Consider the following 27,485-nt stretch of genomic DNA (forward strand, 5'->3'; position numbering starts at 1 on the left):
CTGGACGGATACTAAAATGTCCTGCCAACAACACCTCAGCCAGCACACGTCTGGGCCAAGACTTCAACTCAGATGAGACTGAAACCGCAAGTTGTAACTGGGAACCTATAGGAGGAAAACACCCTCGTGTTTGAACAGGCCTTGGAGAACCTAAGAACCAATTCACACCTACCAGATGACAAAGAGAAAGATGTCTGCTGCTAGCAACACAAACTTTGGGATTCTCTACTGAGTCCACCGTGACCTCAGCCATAAGACCAAAAGGGCCTCACTTAGAAATGAAAGCTTGTAAGGGCTGGGCCCTGTTGGCAACCAGTCCTCTGCCTGTCACAAGCTGTTCAACCACAGCCCTGACACAGACAATAAAGATGCTTCCTGCTCCCCCTCTTCCATGGCTTATAAAGGAAAGGGGACCCCTAAAGTGAAAGTAGGGCAATGCCAGGGCTGAGAAATGATCAGCAAGGGGGCTCCAAAATCAAGTCCACTTGCTGTGCTGTGGCACACTGTCCCCTAAACTGCTCCAGGCTACTTGGAAAAAAAAAAAAAAGAGGGTTCCTTTTTGTATGTAGGATCCAAACTGAGGAGGCCCTCCCTTAGTACCATAATGGGGAGGTGGAGGGCTCAATCTAAGGCGCTGTGGAAGAGGTAGCTGTGATCCAGACACGCACCCTTGAGGGGCAGCCAGGGCCTCCACCAAGCCCACCATCAACACCATGACCTCCCCTGGGAGTCAGGAGCCACCAAGAAATGAAATTGCCTGACCGCAGATCAGGGCGGTCAGCTCAACCTGTTAGTGCTCATCACCAATTTCATAGTGTCCCATGTCTACAGGGAAATACACTTCATTGTGTCTCTTCATTCAAAATAGGCCCAGCACTCAATGTCCAGTCTACCATTGCTTTAAGAAAAACAAAGAGCCAACTGCAGTCCCCTCCCCTCGTCCCCACCCTCCCAGGGAGCAGCCCCAGAGCACGTGGGCCTCAGAGGCTCTAATTCAGCCCCTTCCCAAGAAGAGCTCACTGCCCAGAGAGGAGGGGAGTGAGGCCTTCCAACCAGGCTCTGCTGGGGGGGGGGTGTTTATCCAGATGCCCACCAGGTGCAGGCCTCTTTCTGCTCTCACCCAGACAGAGCACCTCCATCCCACAGCCTTGCTTTACCCTCTGTAATATTAAGGTCTGATGGAGACTACGCATTGGCCTCCTTGCCACTCTAAATGTCTGTGGCCATTTTGCTTGCATGTCCCCACATCTCTGGGAAGAGCAGATCCTCCCTTAAAGTAGACAACGCCCACCCAATCCCACTTACTGCTGAGAGGCACCAGAGCTTTTCTGGAATCCAGGCTGAGCCCTTGCCCCACCCTCTCCCAGGGCCTCATTCTAGACCCAGCCCCCTCCTCAGACAGCCAGCCTGGCATTTAATCCTCCCTGCACACCTGGCCACGGAGAGACAGGCCTCCAGTCAGCACCTGAAAACCCCACCTCTCTCCCATGAGCAGAGGTCTACACCTGCCTGCAGAGAGGAAGGTCCTGCAATCCCTGAAGGGAAGTGGCTGCCTGCTCTGCCCCACCGCAACTGTGCAGGAAGAGCCCAGCAGGTCGGCCAGCACTTACCGGTGGTCCGGGGGCGGCACAGGCCGGGGACAGGTGCCAGGCGTGGGCACTGCAGACACAAAGGCGCTATGGCAGTTTCGGCGTCTGGGATGCCAAAAGAGGCTTCCAGCGCCCAGGAGCACAGGAGAGAGCAACTCCATGCTCCCTGGGCACACAACATAAAGGTCCTGAGCCCAGAGTCCGCCACCAGCTTTCGACCGCCAGGGGGCGTCTGCTTCAGCATCAGTGCAGGCCACTGGCAACTGACATTTACAGGGACCCCGCAAGGCAGCAGAGGTTTCAGGAATCCAGAACCCTGACCTCAGTCCCCAAAGCCGGGTTGGGGTGTAAAGTCCCCCATCGACCGCGGTGCTGAGGGTAAAGCAATGCAAGCAGCAGCCGCGGGACTCGGCCCAGGAAGCCACCTGGAGCTGGCATCCCAGCCCCTCATCTGCGAGCGCCATTCGGGGAGGGGTGCGGGGAGTGCCCCAGCTTGGGGGCCTGCGTGTGGGCTGTAAATGCCGACTACTCTGTTAGAAACTTCTAATAAAGTATTTAGGGGGAAAGCTTCGGATACCTCCAAGGACGTCTGATGAAGAAAATGTTTCCAAAATGGCGTCCTGGAGGGAGGAAAGGACGCCATCGTCATGGCGGCCTCCTCTTTCCGTTACCCGCTGCTGTGGCCCATTCGGGACTCGCCAGGGACGCTGGGAGGCCGCACATCCGGGTGTCCACAGTCAGGGTCCACTGGCTTCAGGCGTCCCCACATAACCTAGTGAAAAGTAGGCCATGGGAAGAAGGGTTCCCCCAAAGAAACTACCCCCATCATCTGCCTGGGCTTCTGCAGCAGGGGGAAGGGCATGGCCAAGGCCAGCCACAGACCAGAGGGCCCCTCCTGCTTCCGCCCGGCCAATCTTCATACTTCCTCAGTTCAGCAAATGGCGGCCGTCTACTCCCCTGGCGGAGAACTGCACCGCGCTGTGAGGAAAGCCTAGCTCAGGTCTGCATGATCTGACTCAAACTGGCTTCTTGCTGCTTCGGTGGTGGTTTGTGGCAGTCCAGCCACTCTGAGTTCAGTGTAAAAAATTCTGCTCCCCGGGCACATCAGGAAAACAAGCTCTAGGCAGTTTACAATCCCTGCCCCTGTTCCACATCTCCCCTCCCCACTTCGCCCAAATCCTACACATTAGGCTACAAGGTGCCCCCTGAGACATTTCACTCCCACTCTGGGGGGTAAAGCACGAAGTCATGCTTTTGTAACTACTTCTTGTTGATCCTGGACATGGCCCAGGCTGGTGGAGAGACACTCTCCTACTCAACATCAACAAAGGACTTCAGACACTGGTTGTAGCCCCTACAGGCTGTGGGCAACAGGGCAGGCATCTAGAGGCATCCTCACCTGACATTCAATGTGTCGCCCTGTAGAGCAGCAGTCTGAGGTCTGACAGGGGCTCTCCAAGGAGCCATCCGGGGTTCAGGAGAGACAAGGAACTTCCCTGCTCTCAGCTGTGGTGACTGCAAGGAGTCCCATGGAGAAGTTTAGGAGAACAATCAGTGGTAAACAGCGCCAAGTGTGGTCCTGCCCAGAAGGGTTTAAACTGCTCCTGAAGAGAGCTCAGTTTACAATCAAGGGGGTGGGCTGCCTACCTGTGTAGGTGAGACTAGGTCTGAGGTGCACATCAGATGAGAGCAGCCACTACCTGCCCTCATTGTATTGTCTTGTTCTCATTTCCAACCTTTGGCAGGTCAAGGGGCCAGCCCAATTGGGAAAGAGCCTTCCATAGATAATTCAAAGGGGCTGAATCCTAATTCCTTTTTGTGGCTGCTCTAACACAGGCTAAGGCACTTGGAACAGACCTTTAAGCACTTCTCATGAATTTCTTGGCAAAGGCTAACTGATTCATATGTAGGGTCTCACTGGATGGTTTCCAGACAATTGGGGTCTCCAGGCACCAAGTCATTTGTATCTTATGCCTACAACCTAGGGACTCCAGCCATCTTGGAAACCAAAACCTATCCATTACCACTTTGTCAATGATTAGCAGCCCACATCTCCAATTTCCCTCTACAGACTTTTATACAATATTATTTCTGGGAAATAGACACAGATATCACACATGTGCTGATTCACCCCTGAAATGCCACTACTGGGGCTGGGCACTCAACTGAGGTCTGACACATGGGTGGCAGGGACCCAACCAGTTGAGACAGCATGTGCTGCCTCCCCAGGACTACATACACAAGAAGCTAGACTCAGAGTGGAGGTAGGCCTGGAACCTTAGCATCACCATGTGGGATGTGTGTAACCCCACAGTGTCCAACCTCCTGCTTCAAATCCCACCCTGAGAAGCTTTCAATGCCTTAGACATGCACTGCTGCTCCATCCTGACTTAGACACAGAAACGTCTGATTTCATAGCCAGTCTCTTCCCAGGTGGGATGCAGAGCTCAGGAAATGTGGGAGTCAGAACTTTTAAACCAGGCCACAGGGCAGAGGTTCCACTCCTCTCTCTGTCTGCTCTCACGGAAACTCCTTTAACAGCTCATTTTGTGACTCCAGTGTCCATCCTCTATCTCTCCAGCTTCTCCTATCTCTAGGGTAACCAAGGGCTTCACATGGGATTTGGATTTTATCCAGAGGCCATCTGCAGAGCCAGTAACCCATTGGACTTCTTCTGTTGAGGGGAGCTGAGCCCTTCCCATCTGGGGACACCTGGGCCACTCCTCACCAGTGTCCTTCCTGCTTGCTGTAGGCACATGGGCGAGGCTCTAACTTAACCACTGACATGGATGGGCGCTTTGTGGTTTCAGGCTCACCCCCATGTCAGTGTCCCTCATCCTATTGGGGTCCCTGGAATAGACAGGAGATCCGGCAGCAAGCCAGCAGCCTGCCTCCACATCTTTCAGTTCCCATGCTGATGTTCTCCATATTATGGCTCAAGAAACACAGTAGCCAGTGTCCACCAATAAAGAGGAATAGCCTTAGCACTGATGGTGTTTAGGTTTTCTGGACACTCTGAGATAGGCAGCACCTGTTAGACCCACCCGACTTCTCTGGGCATTAGGGTCCCAGGAAGCCTGCTTTCTATCCTATCCTCTTTGGGAATGTCGAGTTACAAGAGTCAGTTGGGGGATGGTTTAAGTCCAGATTCCAGCTTGGAAAAGAGTCTGCCACCCCCTCCCCCTATGGACAGGTGCACAAAATTGGTGAAACATGAAAGTCACTAGGGATGGGGGAGCAAAAAGAATAAAATCCCAGATGTACCTCAAGTGCTGGGAAGGCAAAGCCAACATCACAGTCATCCATTGAGAAGCATGAAATTCCCTCTCCATTTCTACCTATAGAAGGCAGAGGTCTCTAACCCTGAATAAAGTGGCCCCATGCTGTGAAGCAGGGAAGGTCAGACCCAGCAACCCAGAGACCAGGCTCGGGGTTTCTCAGACCTCTCCCTTTGCACTCCTCTGTCTCCCAGGGGAGAGCCTCACCCCAGCATTCTGGCGTCCTGGTAAAGGCTGTGCCTTTCTCCTCCACAATTCTGAACTGATGCTGAACTTCAGGTCCTGGCAATCCTGTCTACGTTAATTAAGACACTTATCAAACTGCCTAAATGACTCAGCCCTGAATCCTGTGAGATGCTGGACAAACAGGAGTGCAGGTGACCGTGTACCTCTCAGCTCTCTGCATCAGCAGCTCAGCATGGCCAGGTCCCAAGCCACACCTGAGTGCCATAAGGTGGAGTAAGTGTCCCCAAGACTAAGTGCTCCTAGATGTGCTGCTGCCACCATTGCTCAGATCTTGGTGATGGACAACTTGACCCAGGATGCAGCAAGTGGTACCCACAAGCTGCCTGGCACTCTTCAATCTGATACTGCCAACTGCTTAACTCCCAGTTCCCAGAAACCCCTACCCCAGGTTAGGAACCATCTCACATCTAGAGTGTTTGTGCATCAGTACAGGTGATGCCAGGCCTAGGGGTTCCTTGGCACTACACAACTGATGGCATCCCTTGCAAGCACATGCTAGAATGATCCCCAGAAACCACAAGAGAGACTGAGAATGTCCAGAGAGGGACGATGAACTGTGCAGGCTCACACTTGTACAAGGATGTGAGAGCAGGTCCGAGCCCAGCTGTGGCACTGTCTGGGCCCAAGCCAGCCCTGTGGCAGGTGCTGCCTGGGTTGTTGCAACTGTGGACAGCGGGCACATGGCATAGGGGTAGAAGTAGAATAGGAAGAGTCCAAGTAGAATCTGAGGATATCTTGTGTGAGGAGGGGGCTCAGCTTAGGAGCCACAGGAAGTGACCTCACTACGTTGGTGATGACCTAGAGAACTGGGTGCCCCAGCAACCACCCCAACATTCCAGAGTTGAGTCTAAGCCAGCTCACCTGGATAGAGTCTCGCAGGAAGATGTTCCTGAGTTGTATCCCGCGATGCCCAAGCCCAGGCCCCAAGAAACCCTGCTGTGGGCGCCTCGCCCAGTGGTGGGGACGCTGGGCCAGCCCTCACCCCCGATGCTCCTGGAGCTTCAAGCAGAAAAAGGCCAAGGTGAGTCTGGCAGCCAGGGCAGCTCTCTGCTGACCAGGACACCACTGAGACCCCATGGGAGCCCATAGGCCTCTGTGGGGGGGACATGGTCTACTTCACTCTTGGAGGAGGGAGGCTGGAGTTCAGAGGCAGGGCAGCCCAGAGCTGCTGGCTGCGGAGGGATCCAGGGACTGCCTCTTACCTGCCATTCTCTGCTCTTGTCTCCCAGGTCCAGGACAGGGCACCCTCGCGCCTGGCACAACACAGCGGGCTGGGGATCGCAAGCAGCCCAGACAACCGTAGGCCAACTAAAACTGATGAGCTGTGTGTAGTGGGGGAGTGGTCAAACTCACCCACAACTCCAACGCTCATGTATCGGGCGTTCCACCGGGCACACAAGCCACCTGAGGCCCCCCTCAGTCACTTAATCTTGGTAAAGGCCCAGATAGAGCCCAGGGGGTCCGCAAATGCCCATTTCACAGTGGAGGCACTGGGGCACGACGGCTTCACCAGTTCCAGATGGGAAGCAAGCTCAGGGCTGGGCTTGGAACCTGACCTGACAGCTGGGGCGAAGCAGAGCCATGACCTTCAAGCAACACCCCCACTGGAGCAGTCATGGCCCTCCAAAGATGAGTGGGGGACAGCTGTGTCCCCAGCTGCAGCCAAGAAAGCTGCAGGAGCACCAGAGACAGCACTGGCCCAGGCCTCAGCCCCAGCTCTGCAAGTCCCTTTTGCTTCAGCCCCAGTGCCACACCTGCCCTTCCCCACCCCGGTGTTCCTGTATTTCTCTTTAATCCTCCCCATTGTGTTCCTTGTCTCCACCTTATTGTTGCTTTACCAAAATAAAATTTAATTGATTACCCACTGCGAAGTGTGCAATTCACACCATGCAAACTCCCCATACTGTGCCCTCCCCACCCCACTCTCCCTGCACCATGGCCCCAATGCCAGGGACCTGGATCCCCTGCAGAGGACACTGGCACTTCCCCAGGGGCAGAGCCAGGGTTCCCCATTTGGACAAAGAGCACCAAGTGCTGGGACAGCCAAGGAAAGCAAAGAACAGGGAGATGCTTGCAGGGCTGTGGTGGCGCCTCCTCATGGTCAGGGACGCGGACTCTGAGGTCACAGATCTGACCTGCAGTGGGTGTTCTCCCTGCAGCCTCAGTGTCCTCATCTGTGAGATGGGAAGGCAGCCCTGCCCACAGCTATCACCGGCACAGGGAATGCGATGCTCTACACCTCCCTGCACACATTGGGCCCCCTGCTTCCAGTATGAGGAGTACACAAGAAAGGGAAAGGGTTCTTACACTGAAGGCACAGTTTGGGTCCTGGGGCCACACATACACACAGAAGCTGTCACAGTCTCTGTCCCTGCACTCAACAATGGGTCACTGGCAGAAGGATCCGAGCAGGGTTTTGCTCACTGCTCAGGAGACAGGGGGGCCTTGTCTGGGACCCCATGTGCCCCAGACTGCCTGGTGTGCAGGTGACATGGGTGGGTCTTGGCTGGGAACATGGAGACACAGAGGATATCCCCAAGCACAGTGACTGCTCTTTCCCCGAGCTCCTGGGATTTCCCAGCCCCTGGCCAGGCACACGGGTGACCATGTCTCAGCCATGGGGAGGCACTGCTATCACTCCCCATTTGCAGATGAGGAACCCCTTGGGGGGGCCCCACCCAGGTCACGGCTGTGCTGATCCCACATGAGGACTCCCCTCCCCACTGTAAGCCCAGACTGTCGGGGCCCGAGGACCCTGTGGGCAAACAAGAGGGCAGCACAGCAGGCCAGGAAGGAGTGGGAAGGGTAGGACTATCTCCAAGAGATCATAGTCACAGGGATTTACTTAACGGGTGTGGGGAGCAACTTGGACTAGAATAAGTTACTGGAATTAAGACGTATTCTATGCATCTGCTCTCCCACAATATTGCGCTGAGAAGGGAGAAACAGCTTCTACACAGCTGCCTCCAGTTCGACCAATAAACTGTAGGACCTACTCCTGATTGGAGGAGAGCAGCGTACTCGGCGTGTGGGTAGCAGAGTTGGGATTGGTGGAAGAGGACTATAAAGGAGGAGAGAGACAACATGCACCAGGAACATCTAAGGGGAACATCTATCTGAAGGAACACCTGTGCAGCCCCCGAGAGAGCTGGCCGGCGGTGTGCCACTCCCCCGCGTAAGTGGGAATGTGGCAGGGGGAACCGCCCTTCCACGGAGGTGGAAGGGTCGGTAGCCAACCCGGGAAGAACCAGCAGCAAACCCGGGGAGGGCCGAGCAGACGAAAGAACAGCGCAGGGTCCTGTGTCGTTCCTCCACAAAGACGGGGAGCGACAACGGGCTTCTCAGCTGATCCACTGGGGCTGAGGGATGCCTGTGGAGGAGGAAGCTGGGGCACTGGAATGCTGACCTGTGTGTGTTCCTGGGAATGGCCTGGATCACACCCACTGACAGCACTGGCCCCATGACTGTCCCTCTGGATATTGTCCCAGATCACCTGCTGCCTGTGCACCCTGCACACCTGCCAGCCTGGGGCCCAGGTCAGGCCAACTGGAGGGAATGGGTGGCACTGGGTGCACCTGTCCTGCAGAATGCCAGGCAGCTCAGTTTGGCTGCCTTGGCAGGGAGGGCCCCAGGGATTCTGTGCTCCCCAGCACTGGGAGGGCACAGAGTGGAGTGTCCACCACTCAGGACAGCCGATGTCCCCATCTCAAGGTCATGAGCTCATGGTCATGTCTAGTTCCAGGTCCTGGGATCTAATGGCTAGAGCCCACCCCCAGGAAGCTGAGCTGAGGGTATTCTCACCATGTCTAGTGGTGCAGCCTGATGCCCTGATGAACTGTAGGGTCCTAGAGAGGCAGGCTGCCCCAGCACAGGGGACAGAGAGGGCAGAAGAAAGAGATGCAAGCCCTGGGCTGTTGTGGGGAGAGGTGAGTATGAACAGCTGAGGGGTGAGCCCCTGCAGGCCTCTGTCTTTGCGTGGGTCTCTCACTGTGTCCTGACCACTCAGTGACATGGGAGTATGAGATCCCCACTGAGGCTAGAGGCCCTGCTCTCTGCAGTCTACTCAACAGCAGAGCCAGGTTTAACACAAGGAGAAGCCAGAAACCCTGGGACTCCCTTGAAAATGAGGCTGCACCCAGATGCCTCTGGGGACCAGCTGCCCTGCCTACAGGTAAACTTAAGTAGGCCCAACAGACATGTGTGCACCAGAAAGCGCTCTGCCACCCAGGATTGCGCCCTCCCCAGTGTGCTACCCTCAAGTTCACATAGCAGGACAGGCAGACAGACATCCGGACCTGGAAAGTCTTCTGTATTTCCCTGGTGGTGGGAACATCCTGGGCAGACGACAAACACAGCAAATGATGCTCTAAACATCCAATGGCCATGGCAGAAAATAAGCCTCCACGCCTCTCATTTAGTATTGCACCTCATGAATTCTAAACTGAAACCTAAAATAAAGCATCAAAAACATAAATGTTGAGTCAAAATATAAATCACGTGGAAGACAATTTACAAAATGTTTCTAACTTGGAGTGACTCGCAGATTATGAGTGCATCACAACTATGATAGATAATAAAAAGATATAAGGTAATTTCTCCAAATTTCAAACATTTGTGATTCAAAAAACACATTTTCTTTTTTTTTCTGACATGCAGACTGGACAGTGAGAGAGAGAGAGACAGAGAGAAAGGTCTTCCTTTACCATTTGTTCACTCTCCAATGGCCGCTGCTGCCAGCGCTGCAGCCGGCGTAACGTGCTGATCCAAAGCCAGGAGCCAGGTCCTTCTCCTGGTCTCCCATGGGGTGCAGGGCCCAAGCACTTTGGCCATCCTCCACTGCACTCCCGGGCCACAGCAGAGAACTGGACTGGAAGAGGGGCAACTGGGACAGAATCCGGCACCCCGACCTGGACTAGAACCCGGGGTGCCGACGCAGCAGATGGAGGATTAGCCTATTAAGCTGCAGCATTGGCCAAAACACATTTTCAATGTGAAAAAACATCACACAGATTCAGACAAAATATTTTAAAATCATGCATCTGTCCACAAAATATAAGGTACACTTACAACAGAATAATAGGAAAATGAACAACTCAACCAACCAGGAGTCAAATATTCAAATGTGCATCTCTTCTAAGATAAGCCCAGAAAAAGTTGCTCAACATCATCTGGACCCAGGGAAAAGCAAATGAAAGCCACAGTGTGAACCAACTCTCCCCTACTTGAGTGGTAGGAGTGTAAACAATGGGGAGGAACCAGAGTTATAAAGGATATGGACAAACAGACCTCACCCATTGATGGTGAGAGTGTGAAATGGTGCAGCCACTGTAGTGTTCAAGCAGTTGTCCAAATGGAGATATGAAGAGTTACTGTCGGACTCAGCTACTCCATTCCTAGCTCATACTCAAGATGACTGAAAATACTTGTACCTAGAAAAAAGTACCCAGGTAGACATAAGTTGGTATCTGTTAATAAGAACCTAGGATGTAAATGGGTTGAATTCTCCACTAAAGGATACCGATTGGCTGAGTGGATAAAGACCAACACTCAAGATACTGCCTGGAAGAAACCCATTTCAGACACACATTACATCATGATAAAAGAATCTGTCAGAAAGAGGATATAACAACTGTCAATACATACATGCACCTGAAAACGACACCACCTAAGCATGTAATGTAAACAATATTGGTTCTAAAGGGAGGTAGAGACCCCACAACAATAGGTGCTGGGGACTTCACCATCAGGTTATCTAGGCAGTCTAGAAGCACTAGACTTACGAAGTGCTACAAACCAAACGGACTCATCATTTGTGGAACGCTGCCTCTGGATCCTCAACTGCAAGACAGTGCTTAACCACAGAACCTAACTCTATCACTTTTGGGAAGAACAAATTGATTAAATGAAAAAACATGGAAGAAAACCTGGTCATAACGAGCACACAACATACTCATCAATGCTGTGGGTGATTCATATTGGTATTAAAAAAGAAATCAAAACAGAAGAAAGACTGAAATCTAAGACCTGAGCCTTTGAAACAATTAGAAGAAAACACAGGGGAACTGCTTCCGGACAGTGCTACGGGCAAGGATTTCTTAGATCAGATCCCAAGAGCACAGCATACCAAGCCAACTAGTGGACAAATGGGATTTCACCAAATTAGGTGAGCTTCTGCACACCAAAGGAAACAATATGTGCCAGCCAACATCTGACATAGCAGTTAGTAAAGTCAATATAAAACACAACTAACAGCAAAAGCAAAAAACCAACAATAAGTAAGTCAGATTAAAAATGGCCATAGATAGAAATAGACATTTGGTAAAGGAAGACATGTCAGTGGTTCTATTTCACAGCACAGGGAGGAACTACAGATACTGTGAAATACTGGACAAAAGTGCTGATCACTAAACTCAGAGAGATACAAAGCAAGACCACAATGGGATACCAAGAGATGAAAGATAACAAGTGAGGATGTCTGTGGAGGGGAGGGAACACTTGGCACTCTGTGGGTGGGAATGAAGATCTAGCAAAGCAGCAAGGAAGTTGCTCAATAAACAGAAACTACAGCCACCATCCAGTCCAGCAATCCCACTACCTGGTGTACATCGAAGGGAAAGGAAGTTAAGTCTGTGGAAGAAAGATCTGTGCCCCCAATTTTACTGCAATCCTGTTCCCAGTAGCTAAGGAATGCAAACAACCTACACATCCATCCACCATGGATGGAAAAAGAAAAAAAGGGGTACATGTACACATAGGAATACTACTCGGCTATAAAAAAGGTTGAAATCTTGTCATTTGTGGTACCATGGGAGGATCTGGAAATCACTGGGTTAAGTGAAATCAACCAAGCACAGAAAGACAAACACCACATGACCTCACTCACATGTGGAATCTGCAAAGTGGTGATATCCTGAGGGCTCAGGGCACAACGGCAGTTGTCAGAGGCCGGGAGGCAGGGACAAGGGCAGTGGGCAGGGACAGACTAGTGTGAGTCACAGCTGACGGAGCAGGAGTCTCGGTGCTTCTGCTGCACAGGATGGGACTGGGGAGGAGAGGACAAGGCTGATGCCCTGTGTATCTCCCTAGGAATGCAGATACAGCCCTGCAGTGTGGCGTTTGCTTCCCCACAGGAACAAGCCCAGTGAACTCGGGGGACAGAGGAGGAGGAGGTGGGGAGCAAGGGCTTTCCACCCTTCTGCTCACTTCCTGCAGGTCAACCTACGAAGGTGAAAGTCCATGGCGATCAAACCATGGACGCACGCAGTCCTGACCCTGTAATTCCCCACAAGCTCAGGTTACACTCAGGTCTGAACTCATGCAATCCTAAGCCCTACAAACCAAGAACCTGGGTAAGATGATCTGGGTGAAGTTCCAGGGATGCTGGGAAGGCAGATCCCGCCCCAGTACCCTCTCCTCACACAGTGACACACAGCAATGGCGGCCGCCGCAGCTGTAAGGGTGCAGGTGCAAAGGCTCGGGTTTCAGGGCTTGACAAGGAACGCCTTCTGCAATCCTGAAAACTCGAGGAGGGGACTACTATGCCCATTTTGTAGCAGGGAAATTGAGGCACGGGACAGGGAATCCACATAAAGCCACGTCACTTCTCACAGCAGAGTCCAGATCATGCCCTGTCTCTCCAGCTCCTCATCAATCTCCTGGTTCCACTCCTGTACCCCAGCCCCAGAAGCTCTCCTCTAGGCACCGTGGACACCGGATAGAGATCAGATCGATATTGGCCCGGGGCACCCTGGGCACTGTAGGGTGTGGGGCAGCATCTCTGGCAACCACCTGACCCAAGCCAGGAGCACCTCCCAGAAGTACCAACCACAGTGTCCCTTAAGGAGTCACAATCTCCACAGCTAGGAACCAGGACCCCATGGACAATCTTTACTCAGTGGACAAAGAAACTGTTTTTTAAATTTTTTCATCAATTTTCATTTGACTTGAAAAGCAGAAAGACAGGCGGAGCTCTCATTGGTGGCAGGGACCCAAGTGCTCGAGCCACTGCCTGTGCCCCCCCAGAGACACGTCAGTGGGAAGCTGGATTGGAAGCAGAATACTGGCAGCCAAACCCAGCACCCTCATGGGGGATACAGGCATCCAAGCTGGCAATTTGACCTCCTGGGCCACAAACCCCTCCTGCAACAAAGCTTTTAAAAACAAATCCAGCGGCTGGCACCATTACCTGCAGTGCCACCATCCCTTATGGGCACCGGTTGAAGTCCTGGCTGCTCCACTTCTGATCCAGCTCTCTGGGAAAGCAGAAGATGGCTCAAGTCTTTGTGCCCCTGCACCTGCATGGGAGACACAGAGGAAGCTCCTGGTTCCTGGCTTCAAAATGACCCAGCTCCAGCTCTTGGAGCTATCTGAGGACTGAACAAGAGGATGGAAGACCTCTCTGCCTCTGCCTCTCTGTAACTCTGCCTTTCAAATAAATAAATAAATCTTAAAAAAAACTTAAAAAAAACACCTAACACATTCACTTAAAAAAGAAAAATCAAGGAACCAATGTTGTGACATGGCTGGTCAAGCCACCACCTGCCAGGCAAGCATCCTAAATGTGCAAAAGTTCAGGTCCCTAATGCTCCATTTCTGAGCTGGCTCCTTGCATATGTGTCTGTAGGCAGCAGAAAATGGCCCAAGTACTTGGATGTCCCAGCTTCTCACTTCAGCCTAGCCCAGCCCCAGCCATTCATGCCATCTGGGCAGTGAACCATTAAATGGAAGATTTCCCTCTGTATCTCCTCTCCCTCTCTCCTGGGGAGAAAAAATGTTTGCAGAGACCCACACTAGCTCTCCCTGGCTCCAGGTTAAAACCCAGAACCACTCCCTCTGAATAAGGCCTGGAGCTCCAGGTTGCCCCAAAGCTGCCAGGCACCTGTTCCCCCTATGCCCGCAATGTTACTCCCAGAGAACTCCCAGAGGCACAAGCTCCCAAACCCCCCCCACATCAGCTCCAGTCCTCTATCATCAAGTCCCCTGGAGCTCCTGTCACAGTCTGCCATGTGCTTTTAAGGAGGGGTGGGAACGAGAGCTGCTGTGCCCATGTCTGCTGCTAAGAGCCTGGCTTCAGTTCTAACCATCTTGGGTTAGAGCCCTGGCCCTTCCACTCGTTGGGCAGGCACCGCGGAGCAAGCACACCCTGCCCCGCTCTGAGCCGCCATTTCCTCACTTATCAAATGGGCTCACTCCACATCATCACACAGAGAATGGAAGGGTTACACAGTACTTGATGCGGCTCCCCAGGAGTTCAGATACTCAGCAGCCTCTTTGATTGTTTGTTTTTCCAAAGATGGCCAAAAAAAAAAAAAAAAAAAAAAAAAAAAAAAAAAAAAAAAAAAAGTCCCAGTTGTGTGGACATCAGAATTGCCAAGAATAGAGAGCTGGGAAATCTGGGTGCCCGGCAGCGCGGGAAGAGGTGACGCTTGCTCGTCCCACTCCACGCTGCATGAGGCGCGACTCTCCATCCTGAAGGTGCCTGCCCTGCACAGCTGGTTCTATGACACAGATGTATCATCTCGCCACATCTGCAGGTCAGGAGCCCAGGAGCTGCAGGCTCAAGGTCTCTCCTGAGGTTACATGGGGCCATCTGGTACCCTGCCATCTCAGTTCCTTGTGGCTGTAGGGCTGCATCCCCATTTTCTGCCTGGCCTGGGTGGTTAGCTCGGATGCTCGTGTGGGCTGAGCTGATGTATGGTCAGGTTCTCGGTCAGGTCCAGGAGGACTCTCAGGTCCCCTCAGATATTGGCTGACTCACGCAGTGCCACCCACATCATCTCTCTTTACACTGATGCAGTGGCTGATTCAGGGCCCTCCACCACAGCTGCAGAGTCTGTCCCAAGATGGGGCACCACAGGAGAACAACAACGTGGGGTGAGACCCAGGAGCAGGTGGCACCTGTGGGGCATGGGCAGACATCCTGGGGTTGGAAGATAGGCAGTGAGAGCCAAACAAAGGGCAGAGCAGGCTGTCCAGGGAGCAGCAGCAGTGAGCACCCAGGCAGGCAGATAGTGCAGCCAGGGAGCAGGGAGCCTGGACGGAGACGTCTCCCAGGATGCAAGACAGCTCAGCCCCTCGCAGGCTGTCACCAGGAAGATTCAAAGCTGTGCCCTCTGGTCAGGGAACCACAACGTGAGACAGCAAGGCTTCGGGGGCAGAGAAACAAGGCTGGAGCAGAAGTGACAGTGGCAAAGGATCCGCAAGGCCCAGGACCTGGCCAGGAGTCTCCCTGATGCTTGCCAGGCTTATGGCAGGTGCTGAGACAGCCCCAAATGTCACTATCCTAGCACCTGTGGGCCAGGCCTGGTACAGCACCTGCTGGCTTCCTTTAAGTGAGCAAAGTCCACAAAACATGGAAATTTGGAGCACACACCTCAGCTACATTTAGAACATTCCCATGGCTGGACAACCCTCTTCATCCTGTCTCAAGTCAGGGTCCCAGCCCGCCTTCCTTGGCCTGTGCACTACTCAGCCCGCTGTCTGCTCCCCCGATCCCAATGAGCCGTACAGCTGAGGGAGGAAACAGGCAGCTGGGCCTGGGCGTCAGGGTGCTCATCTGCCGGCAGGACAGCACGGAGCCCACTCGCAACCCTACATGCCATTTAGGACATCCAGTACACTCAGGCACCACTGGAATGGAGAAGCAGCCTTTCTGTTTAGCTTGCCTCCTTCTTTTTCTTAATAATACTGCAAACCTCCAAATAATAAGATAAAATACAGTCAAAGAAATGTCTACTTAATTTCACCTACTTGAAAGGTAGAGAGAGACACACACAGAGAGAAGTCTCCCATTAACTGGTGCACTTCCCAAATGCACACAACCACCAAGACAGGACCAGGTGAAGCCAGGAGCCAGAAACTCCATCTGCATCTCCCATGTGGGTATCAGAGGCCCAGGGACTCAGGTCACTGAATGCTTCCTCTCAGTGCATCCAAGGGGAGCTGGATCAGAAGCAGGGCAGCCAGGTCTTCACCTGGCACCCAGATAAGAAATGGGGTTGCCCCAAGGGGAGGCTTAACCCTCTGTACCTTGAGACTCTCCAATTTACTTTGTAGGCTGACCAAGAATGCAAAACTACTAGGGCACTGGTGAAATGAGCTTCCACTTTTCTTTTTTCCTATGGGTAATATTTTTTTAAAGATTTCTTTATTTGAAAGAGTTACAAAGAGAGGCAGAGGCCAAGATAGAGCGGTCTTCCCACTGGGTCACTCTGTAAATGCCTGCAACCGCCAGAGCTGAGCCAACATGAAGCCAGAAGCCAGGAGCTCCTTCCAGGTTTCCCACATGGGTGCAGGGGACCAAAGACTTCTGCCATCCTCTGCTGCCTGTCCCAGGCACGTTAGCAGGGAGCTGGACTCGAAGTGGAGCACTCATATGGGATGCAGGCGCTGCAGGCTGGGGATTTAACCCTCTGCACCATTGTGCTGGCCTCATCTATGGATAATCTTAACCACATAAGTTGCAACAGATATATTGTAAATATTAATTGCATACAAATACACAATGCTTAACTTGGGCACCTTCAAATCTATTGATATTATTTATATAAAAATACATGTCCCCTTTATAAACGGTTTTATGAACAGGTATGAGATCACCCTGGATAATCTTCCCAGTGAATCAAAAATGCAATCCGTCCTCTCGTGCTGTCAGAACAACCACGGAAAGCACACTGGGGACACTCAACCAACACCAGTGCTCAGGTGACTGATGCAGTTGTCTTGCATAACAAAGACTTCCTTCCAGGATCCAGTAAAAGCAGGAGGCTGGGAGATGAAGAAGTTCTAGAGAATAAAGCCACAGCCTGCAAACCCTCACATCCCATGTGGGCACTGGTTCCTGTCCTGGCTACTCCAATTCCAGTCCAGCTACTTGCAAATGATCTGAAAAAAAAGTAGAGAAAGAGTGCCCAAGTCCCTTGGGCTGCTGCAACCCACAAGTTACTGGGTAGAAGCTGCTGGCGTAGGTCTGGCCCAGGGAGGCCACTGCCACCATCTGGGGAGTGAACCAATAGATGGAAGATATCTCTGTTTCTCTCCCTCTTTTTGTAACTGTGACTTTCAAAAAGAATAAATAAATCTTTTTTTAAAGAATTAGAAATTCTAGAGACACAGAGAAGCCTGAGAGCAGATCTCCCATGCGGGGTTCTCAGCACAACAAAAGGATATGGAAGAATCACAGAGCGCAGGGGCAGCGCAGCCATGTTCTTGTCCCATTCAGGGAGACCCTACAGGAGGAAGTCATGCATCGCCAACAGGATACACACCGGGCACTCACCCCTGCCCCTCCTACATGCCCAGCCCTGCCTCCTCAGCCAGCTGCCTCCGTGGCCTAGCTCCTCCAAGTGCACCCTGTCCTTTGGTTAACATCAACACCTGTCCTTCCCTGAATAACGCAGCAGGTGGACAAAGAGCAAAAACTGGAGTCTGTTCCTCCAATCAACTCTCCACAAACCCTGCACATTCAGGTCATTCTTGTGTCTCCACGCCCAGGCTACAGATGCCAAATGGCCCACAGGACAATTGTGCACTTGAGACGCAGCTCCTGATCTGCTGGGGGCTTGCTCTCTACAGGAACTGAGCCTGGTGACCCAGGGCCCACAAGTTATTCGGTGGTGACCCCCAAATCTCCTGCTGTGGGCTGCAGACACACACCACAGTGGAGACTGGGGAGTGACTGTCCTGGTGAGACTGGAAAGAGTCTGAGTTCTGAAGGAGGAAGATTCTGAGCCAAAGATCCCAAGTGAAGCCCTGCTCCCCACTCACACACACCTGACCAGTGTCCTACTGGTCTCACTGCCAGCTGACCCCTGCTCAGACTCCCAGCATGCTGGGTGGACCCTCAGCCAGCTCCCAAGACCACCACTCTCCAGCCCAGTATTCCTACCCAGCCTGACTGCTTCCCCCATGAGTGCTCCCACCTTCAATAGAGACCCCTCCTCTTCCTCTCCCCAACACCAGGCTTGCTGTCTCACTTAGCCAAACCATCCACAGCAAACCCCAGCACAGCCCTTAGCACGGCCTGGACATGGCCAAGCACTGCACACGGGAACTCCTGAACTGCCCACAGCAGCCCTTTGGGGGCCCCTTGTGAGACTCCTCACTGCAGCATGTAGTCAACTGATGCAGAGAGATGAAGGGGCTTCCTCGTGCCCTGCACCCAGAAGTGAGAGAACAGACATTCAAACCCTACAAAGAAGCACTTTTGTCTGCAAGTTTGGTCTCAATATGAATCAGTCAACCACAACCACTGGCCAGAATTTGGCACCTTTGATCAGAACGTCCTTGTGGACCTATACAACTTCCTCAAATGAAATGGCAAGTGGTCTGAAGTACCTACTTGCAAGAACTCTTCACAACCAACAGTCTGTGTGTAAGGACTGTTCCTCCTATGACGTCCTTCTCTCTTCCCCTCTTTCCCTCCCAAGCCCACCACCGAATCTGCAGCTGAGGCCTCACCCTTCGATCCACCTATTTTCAATCCAGCTAATGAGCCCCTCCTTACTGACCCCTACCCTCTGCTCTGCCCAAACCACTCAACTCCCCCCATAACAACCCAGCCCCAGCCTTGACCTCCCAGCCCCTCTTGGAAACTCCCTCAAAAACACTAACACTTCCACAATCATAGAGATCCCACAGGATCCCCGCAGCAACCCCTCAGGTCAGGCAGACTCATCCATCTCCTCCCTTTCTTCTCATGCCTCCCCATACCAACCACATTGATTGGCTCCTTCCCCCACGCAGCTGCATCACTAGAACCCATCCCCCAACTCAATCTCAGAGCACAGAGAAACATGTTGCCCACAATGGAGGTGGCAAGCCCAGAGTGTCCCACTGTGTTCATGTTCCCTTCTCTCTCTTTTTTTCCCCCACAAATTACCTTTTATTTAACGAGTACAAATTTCATAAGTACAACTTTAGGAATATAGTGATTCTGCCCACCATACCTGCCTTCCCACCCACCTCCTCCTCCATCTCCATTCTCAGTCACATTCTCCATTAAGGGGAAAAAAAAAAAAAAAAACTGCTCCTCAACAGTCTAGACAAGCACTTTCCATTGCTTCTCAATTTCACCTCTACAGATTTCCTTTTAGGTGCTCTATTAGTTATCACAGATAGAGAGAACATATGGTATTTGTCCCTTTGGGTCATGTCCCCTTCTCATTGTCTGATATGAGACAGCCTGAGGAAAAATTAGGCTCCCTTTCAGAAAGCCCATCTAAATACAAAACGGAGTTCCTCTGCCTCACTTTTACCCTGGTGAGATGTCTAAAATACCTAACCTCCAGGCTCCCTGCTGATGAAAATGAGCGCATCTGGCACTCAGCCTGGACTCATACAGACTACCTGCATCAACAAGACCCCTCACACTATCAGGTGGCGTACACACTCTCCCGGGCACACAGCCAAACTGGACGTATCAGCCTGGAGATTTGGGTGCTCAGAGACTTCATCATATGTTCATCTGTCTCCTGGAAGGTGCGCACAACAATGCTCATACCTGTGTCAACCATGACAACAAAATTACTCACGGCCCTGATGATGTGAGTACCCTGGCTGGGACTCTGTATCTTCAAGTCCAGTTCATTAGCCAATGACATTGATACCAGACTCATTTCTGACAGTTTCAGGTAAGGGACAAATATGGTATAATCCTAGAGGTCTACAACATCACAAAACCAGGTCCCTCCCCAGCTATTATTCGGTTCAATATTTGTGAGGATGCAAACAAAGGACAAATACAATGCAGGGGAATAGGCTGGGAATGGTCTTATACCCAGGAATACAAACACATGTGTTTCCAAGAAGGCAATCTAGCCAAGGATAGACAGAAATGGGGCTGCCCAACCCCAGACTCTCCCCCTCCTCCCCAGTACTATTGCCCTTCATGGATATGCATGGATGACCCTTACCCCCTAATGTTCCCCTAAAAGCTGAGGTCAGGATTTAAAACTTAAAAGTGGTCCCTGCTTCACCTCCCTGCAGTCCTGGGGAACCCAACTCAGTAATATACACCATTACCAGTCCCAAAGATCCTAAGTGGGTTCGAGGACAGAGGGCCAGTATTCATATCGATGCCAAAGGATCCTGGGGGCATAATTCACATAATACAAATCCTTGTAGAAAACCACAACCCCTGCAGGCAAGTCAGGACTCTGCCCCAATTCAATCCCTGGCCAAACAGGATTAGCCCAAGCAAACTCCATCATTCTTTTACCCCGACTCCATGCTCTACAACTAGCAAGTCTTACCCAGGCCTTCCTCCAATCCTTGGGATCATCCTTGGGCCAGGACTGCCCGCTCTGCCTGCCAATGAGAGAATGGGAATTTTCTGCACTGGGCCACATTGCCACACCACACAGCACAGACACCAGTTCTGTACCCTATGACTACACTGCATCCCATGTTATAGGGCCCACCACCTGTATAACCTTCAACACTGCCTAAGCAGCCTTACCCTAGGACTGTAATAACACCATCACTATCAACCGAACCACAAAAGCCATAAGAGCTCCCCACAGCACCCATTTTTTTTTCTTTTATGTTAACACTTTATTTAAACCAGTACAGGCACCATGCTTAACAAAAGACTGTCCAAAATAAACATGCAATATGAACTAGCAGAGACTGGAGCCACAGCTTAACAAGTTGTGCCAGTTGTTGGTTTTCTTAAACAATGACAGAGAACTGTTAAAATCCATAAGACTAAACCATTCTAGTTTCAAGCCTCCTGGATGAGATGATATTGGACCATATATATCGAGAGGAACTGGCCTGCCATGTCAGTGACCTTAAACAATACTCAAGTAAGTGTATGTGTATGAATCTTATTCCAAAGAGTGGGAAAACACAGTTTATATCACAACCTTAATGGAGTTGTTTGAAACATGGCAGGAACACGATCACTGATTTGAAATGTCAAATGGTGTAAGAGGAAAACAAATTTCTCACCAATTTCCAACTTGGAACCATTGGTTTTAAAGTGGCTTAGAAGATTATTTACATATTTCCACAAATACAAAATAATATTTGACCTGAAGTGTTTGAAACACTTTTTCACATAAACTGTAAAGGCTCAAACTCTGTAGATTCCAGCATTATCAGTCTATTGAACAAACAGGGAAAGCAACCACTCTAAGAATGCTTCACTTGGTAGAATACAAGTTACCCTCTACTCCCAAATATCAGCATTTAAATGCTGATGAAAATATTATTCATCACTAGTCCACATACGGATTAATGACATTACTTGGAGTTTAAAAGCAGTCCAACCATTTTTAAAGTACACCTTCCTTAATATCTATAATGGGTGGGGGGAAAACAGCCAAATTTAATTTGGCAATAAACTCCTCTAACCGTGAACTTTTCAAAGTGTCAGACCATGGTACAGTTTATGGCTACAACTGACTCCTAAAAATAGGAGCTAAAGCGAGGTGAAAGTGCTGATGTTTTTGCCACACAGATTATTTGATGATGGCAATACAAATTTTAGGAACACCCTCCTATTGGATGATGACCATACAAATTTTAGGAACACCTAGTGCAGTATGTATAACTGCACTAGGCATCTAGCCATCTTTTCAGAAAGAGAATTCAAACCTTTACTTTAGAAGATAAGCAATCAAAAGTCAGTCAACCAACTTTTTTCCTAACATAATTGCTTCAGTACCAGAGCAAAGTGATTACTATTCAAAACTCAGACATTTTGGGATTTCAGCATAGTGACCTGAGAACAGTTTTCTTCATATGTCATTTATGTTGCCACAAAAACCACACTAAATGCATACTGGGATTACTGATTGGCTCTATTTTGACATTAGATGCTACACAGAACTTCAAGACCAACAATCTCAATACTAACACTGACTTCAAAGACCATGAAGGAGGTGCCCAGGGAAAAAGCTGCTGCGCAAAAGGAACGATTAGGATTTAGGGCTGAATGGCAATGGTTGTGCCAGAAAATATGGAATGTAAAAACTGGAATTATGAAATCTGAAGTTCCTCTCTGTCCTTAATGTGTTGTCCAATGTGGAAGGAATTTTACACTTTATGTTCTGTGTGGGTACAAACTGATGAAATCTTTACTTAATATATACTAAATCGATCTTCTGTATATAAAGATAATTGAAAATGAATCTTGATGTGAATGGAATGGGAGAGGGAGCGGGAGATGGGAGGGGTGTGGATGGGAGGGAAGTTATGGGGGGGGCATTGTAATCCATAAACTGTACTTTGGAAAATTATATTTACTAAATTAAAGTTAAAAAAAATTCCTTCCAGAAAAAAACAAAAAGCAATACGAAGTTACTCCTGATTCAAGGGAAAAAATACTAAATAGCAAATTAACTTGAAAAGGATAATGTAAAATATACTTAGATAGAAGAAAGTTTCCATAGATGAGGATATTTTAGAGCACAGGATTTATAAACTCTTGCCATAGGACAGATGGAATAAAAAGCTATACCGATCCCCTAACCTCAATGTGACGTGTTGCAGAATACATGTCATTGATGAGAAGTCAAACAAGGCAAAAAAAAGGGGGGGCGGATTTCACACAGCTCTCTGCTCCTGTTGGACAACAGAAACCAAGAGTTGTGTGTGTGGCGGTCAGTGTCATCTGACATCAAGGAGGGCTTCCAAATTGGAAAAACCAAATTAAAAACCTTAACACAAGACCAATGAAGGAACCTCATTTTAAAAATATATTCTTGCAGCATTAGTTTGTCTTATTGATGTGAACCAAATGAAACAAAGTCTCATTTCCTTCCTTCAAAAACAAATACTCTCAGCTCAATTGGTTACATTTGCATTTCTGCAGAATGATAAACAAGTTATTCTCCAACATCAAAATACCTCTTTCAAGAATTCCTCAACTTCCTGGGTGAAGATTTTTCTCTCTCAAAATTGGAATGAAGAATCCTTTCCATTCATTAACCAAATACCTACTCTAGCACTTCCTCATCTCCAACTGACCTGGATTGCTTCCTGAATCCCAGATTAGGGAAGCCAGCCTGTCTGGAAGAGAAGATGTTCTATTCAGTATCGGCAAATTCTCTACTATCGTTACCATTTTATTAAAGTTTGTGCAGAAACCTCAAAAATGAAATGCAAAGAATATGTAAGTGGGAAATATGACAACATAAGAATGCCTTGGCTAGTTCTGAAATGACTAAGATAGTCTTAATATAAGAATTCACTCACCAAATATGGTTGGTCTCTAGCTCTCCAGATCTTGTATTAAGTTAGCATTAAACAATTACTTATAGGTTTGTTTTTAAAGTGTGCTATACAGGCTACACCGGCACCCCGGGTTCTAGTCCCGGTCAGGGTGCCAGATTCTGTCCCGGTTGCTCCTCTTCCAGTCCAGCTCTCTGCTATGGCCCAGGAGTGCAGTGGAGGATGGCCCAAGTCCTTGGGCCCTGCACCCACATGGGAGACCAGGAGGAAGCACCTGGCTCCTGGTTTCGGATCAGCGCGGTGCACCGGCCACAGCAGCCAGTGGGGGGTGAACCAATGGAAAAGGAAGACATTTCCCTCTGTCTCTCTCTCTTACTGTCCACTCTACCTGTCAAAAATAAAAATAAAAATAAAAAATAAAGTGTGCTATACATTAGCATCCTTGATTTATGCCAAGGATACCATCATCTAACAAGACTGGTTAGTTAACTACTCATGCATCCAGTTTAGATTATCTTCTGACATTCAGGATATAAGATGTGTTTTCTACTGATACGTTAATAACTTTACTCACTACAGCCAAAATTTTATAAGTATTCTTTTCTTATGGCACAAAACTATTCACAAATATACCCCAAATCGTAACTCTCAACAACTATATACTCACTAATGCAAGCAGATAGTTGGAATTTTAAAAATATGAAGTTGATGTTACTACAAATTTTAGATACACATATTAGAACATTGTTTTACTTGGACCCTTTAAAAACGTATTAATTTCAGCAAATTTGGAATAATGGCAGTGTAGAAGTCTTAAACTAACTTCAAAGCTAACAAATCAAAGGCACAGTATTAACACACTTAAAATCACTGGTGTTCACAGGACATTAGGAGACGCTTATAAATAAAGTGCTACGAACCTAGGTTTGAAACTCTCTAGAAGTAACATAGTCAGGAATGGAGCCCTTGATTAGTACAACCCACCAGTTGCTAAAACTAAGATCTATTTTATACAAGAAAACCCAATACTCATGTAATTCTATCATAAAATCTAACTTCCAAACCTTAAGAATGACTGATGAGGGGCTGCCACTGTGGTGCAGCAGGTTGACGTCCTCGCCTAAAGCATCGGCATCCCATATGGGCACCGGTTCGAGCCCCAGCTGCTCCTCTTCCCATCCAGCTCTCTGCTAGGGCCTGGGAAAGCAGTAGAAGATGGCCCAAGTCCTTGGGCCCCTGCATTCATGTGGGAGACCTGGAAGAAGCTCCTGGCTCATATATATCTGCCTCTTCTCTCTCTCTGTAACTCTGACTTTCAAATAAATAAATAAATCTAAAACAACAAAGGAATGACTGATGAACAGAGTTTCCAGAGCTGAGTGAAAACAAGCAGGAAACCAAAGGAGGTATGGAATTGAGAAAAAAGTGTCCTTGTAACACAGATTATGCTACAGGAAATTATTATTCATGGCTCAAAATTTGGGTCTCTCAAAGCTTTCACTCCAAATTCACGGAAATGATTTAACAAGTGATAATATGCTATTTTCACTTATAAACTGCTCATTTCCAGGATTTGTCAAAAGGAGGCAACTGTTGTCTATCACAGTCCAAGAACCTACTTTCCAATGCTCTCTGTAAATAGTAACAAATCCTAAACCATAAGTTATAGAAATTAATCACAAGAGTGTAAAAAGCCCCTGGAGGAAAGTAGTCCACCTAACAATTACAAATTGTTAAGGAACCGCTTTAGGAAGTTTCATTACGATGAAGATGATTTCCTCTTTGTTGTTCAAACTTCGCACACATGAAGACGTTTTCTTTACTGCAGGAAACATACTGTAAGTAACAATGCATTTTTAGGCATAAATAAGTATTTATGTCTGGTTCCAGTATGGTCAGGTTAATATATAAATACTTTGGAAACACAGAAGTTCACATTAGCGGAAAAATTCCACGTAACCACTCTTCAGGTAGGTCTTCAGTATTTCTTATTTCAAATACCTTGGGCAGCTCAGCTGTCTGCACTAGCTTATTCCTACTTCCAGCATACATCACCTGCTGCTCAGGCTTACATCCAACAAGACCGGAGAAAATAAAGCACGGAGGATGCGACACTCTTCATCATCATGTTGATATTTGGAACTATACACAATGAAGCGAGGCTGTCGCTCAGGTAGCTCATCCTTAAGTTCATCCGGAGAAATGCCCTCAAGTTCCTCATCCAGTACCACCAAGTGTTTATCTTTCTCAATCTTCATTATAATGGCAGCATCAATTGTTTCTTTGTGAAAATGAAACTTCCTCAGCTTTTCCAGTAAATCTTCAGCCACATCACAAACCACCAAAGACTCACTCACTTTCCTTCCAGCCATCAGCAGCCCATAGCCTTCTCTAGGTCCCTTTAAGAATGGCACGGCGGCCGCCTCCCTTCCTGCCCCAGCACCAGACATTCCAATAGCACCCATTTCGTGTGCCACAACAGTCTTCTAAAAACCATCACCCCTGCCCATCCTCCCTGTGCCCAGTAATACTCATTCCTATTTTTATCTACACCCAGGAAACAGCACTTAGATCCCAAATAAACTCAACTCCAGTTTCAGCTTCAGGAAGGCCCCTGCTGTTGTCCTCACTCTCCTAGCCCTGTTGGGGGTGGGAAGTGCAGCCCTAGGCTCCATCTCCACACTCCCTAAACCAACTGGCCTAACAGACACTGACTTGGAAGCCTCCACCAGGCTGCATCCACCTTACAAGAACAAACTCCCTGGCATCCTGCAAAACACCAAAGCACTAGATCTCCTGACAGCACAATAGGTCAGAACCTGTCTTTTCCTGGGAGAAGAGCGCGGTTATTACGCTAATCAATCCAAAGTGGTAACCAACTCCCTAGATAAAATCAACAACAGGCTACTGCCTCCAGCAGAGGGCTGAAACCAATGAAACAAGGGCTGGACTGCACTGAGACAGGGTCATGGTTAGCTCCTTTTCTCTGGCCAGTCACAGTCATTCTTATGGCCCTGCTATTGAGACCCATCCCTATTTCATTGGTTCCAAATTTTTTTACAGAATCACATCAAAGCCATCACTCAAGACCATTTTAAGAACATGATGCTACTCTACCACTTCAACCAAGGATACCAACCCCTTCGCCCGAAATTCAAAGCTGACCCCAAACTCTGACTATGGAACCTGACATCACGGCTGGGGCGGCACAGAGCCCTGATCTCCCAACAACACCCCCGCTGGAGCAGTGCTGGTCCTCCATCGATCAGCGCCACCACAAGGATGCGCGGGGGACAGCTGTGTCCCCGGGGGCCGAGCAGGGCTCAGGGGAGGCCCTGAGAGAAGAGGCTCTGGGGATGGAGGGTCTGGAGCCAGGACTGTACGCAGCAGCTGAAGCCGAGGACGCTGCAGGGGCACCAGACGCAGCACTGGCCCCGGCCTCAGCCCCAGCTCCGCAAGTCCCTTCTGCTGCAGCCCCAGTGCCACACCTGGCCTTCCCCGCCCCCGTCGTCCTGTATTTCTCTTTACTCCTCCCCACTCTCTTCCTTTTCTCCACCTTATTGTCCCTGAACCTCAATAAAATGTAAGTTGTTACCCACTGTGGAATGTACAATTTGCACCGTGCCAGCTCCCCAGGCCGTGCCCTCCCCACCCCACTCTCCCTGCACCATGGCTCCAATGCCCGGGACCTGCATCCTCTGCAGAGGACACGGGCACCTCCCCAGGGGCAGAGCCAACGTTCCCCGTTTGGACAAAGAGCACCACATGCTGGGAAGGCCAAGGGAAGCAAGGAACAGGGAGACGCTGGCATGGCTGGGGCAGCGCCTCCTCATGCTCAGGGACGCAGACTCTGAGGTCACAGAACGCACCTGCCGCGGGTGCTGTCCCCGCAGCCTCAGTGTCCTCATCTGTGCAATGGGAAGGCAGCCCTGCCACAGCCATCACCGCATCAGGGAATGCGATGCTCTGCACCTCCCTGCACACAATGGGAGACCCCAGCTTCCAGGATGAGGGGTGCACAGGGAGTGGGTTGGGGGCTTCCACGGAGGGAACACAATCCGTCCAGGGACACACACAAACAACACCTGTCACAGGCTCTAGCCCTGTGCTCAACAACGGGTCACTGACAGACGGATCACAGCAGGGATGTGCTCACTGCACAGGAGACAGGGGGCCTTGTCCAGGACCCCACGTG

The 27,485-nt window shown here is 49.9% G+C and overlaps 1 pseudogene; it reads right to left on the bottom strand.

The window, feature by feature from the left end:
• Window positions 1-26,613, bottom strand: LOC127489999 (glia maturation factor beta pseudogene; annotated as a pseudogene).
• Between the last annotated feature and the right edge of the window lie 872 nt (window positions 26,614-27,485).

Source organism: Oryctolagus cuniculus, chromosome 16 (assembly GCF_964237555.1).
Source record: "Oryctolagus cuniculus chromosome 16, mOryCun1.1, whole genome shotgun sequence".
In the NCBI taxonomy this organism is placed as follows: Eukaryota; Metazoa; Chordata; class Mammalia; order Lagomorpha; family Leporidae; genus Oryctolagus; species Oryctolagus cuniculus.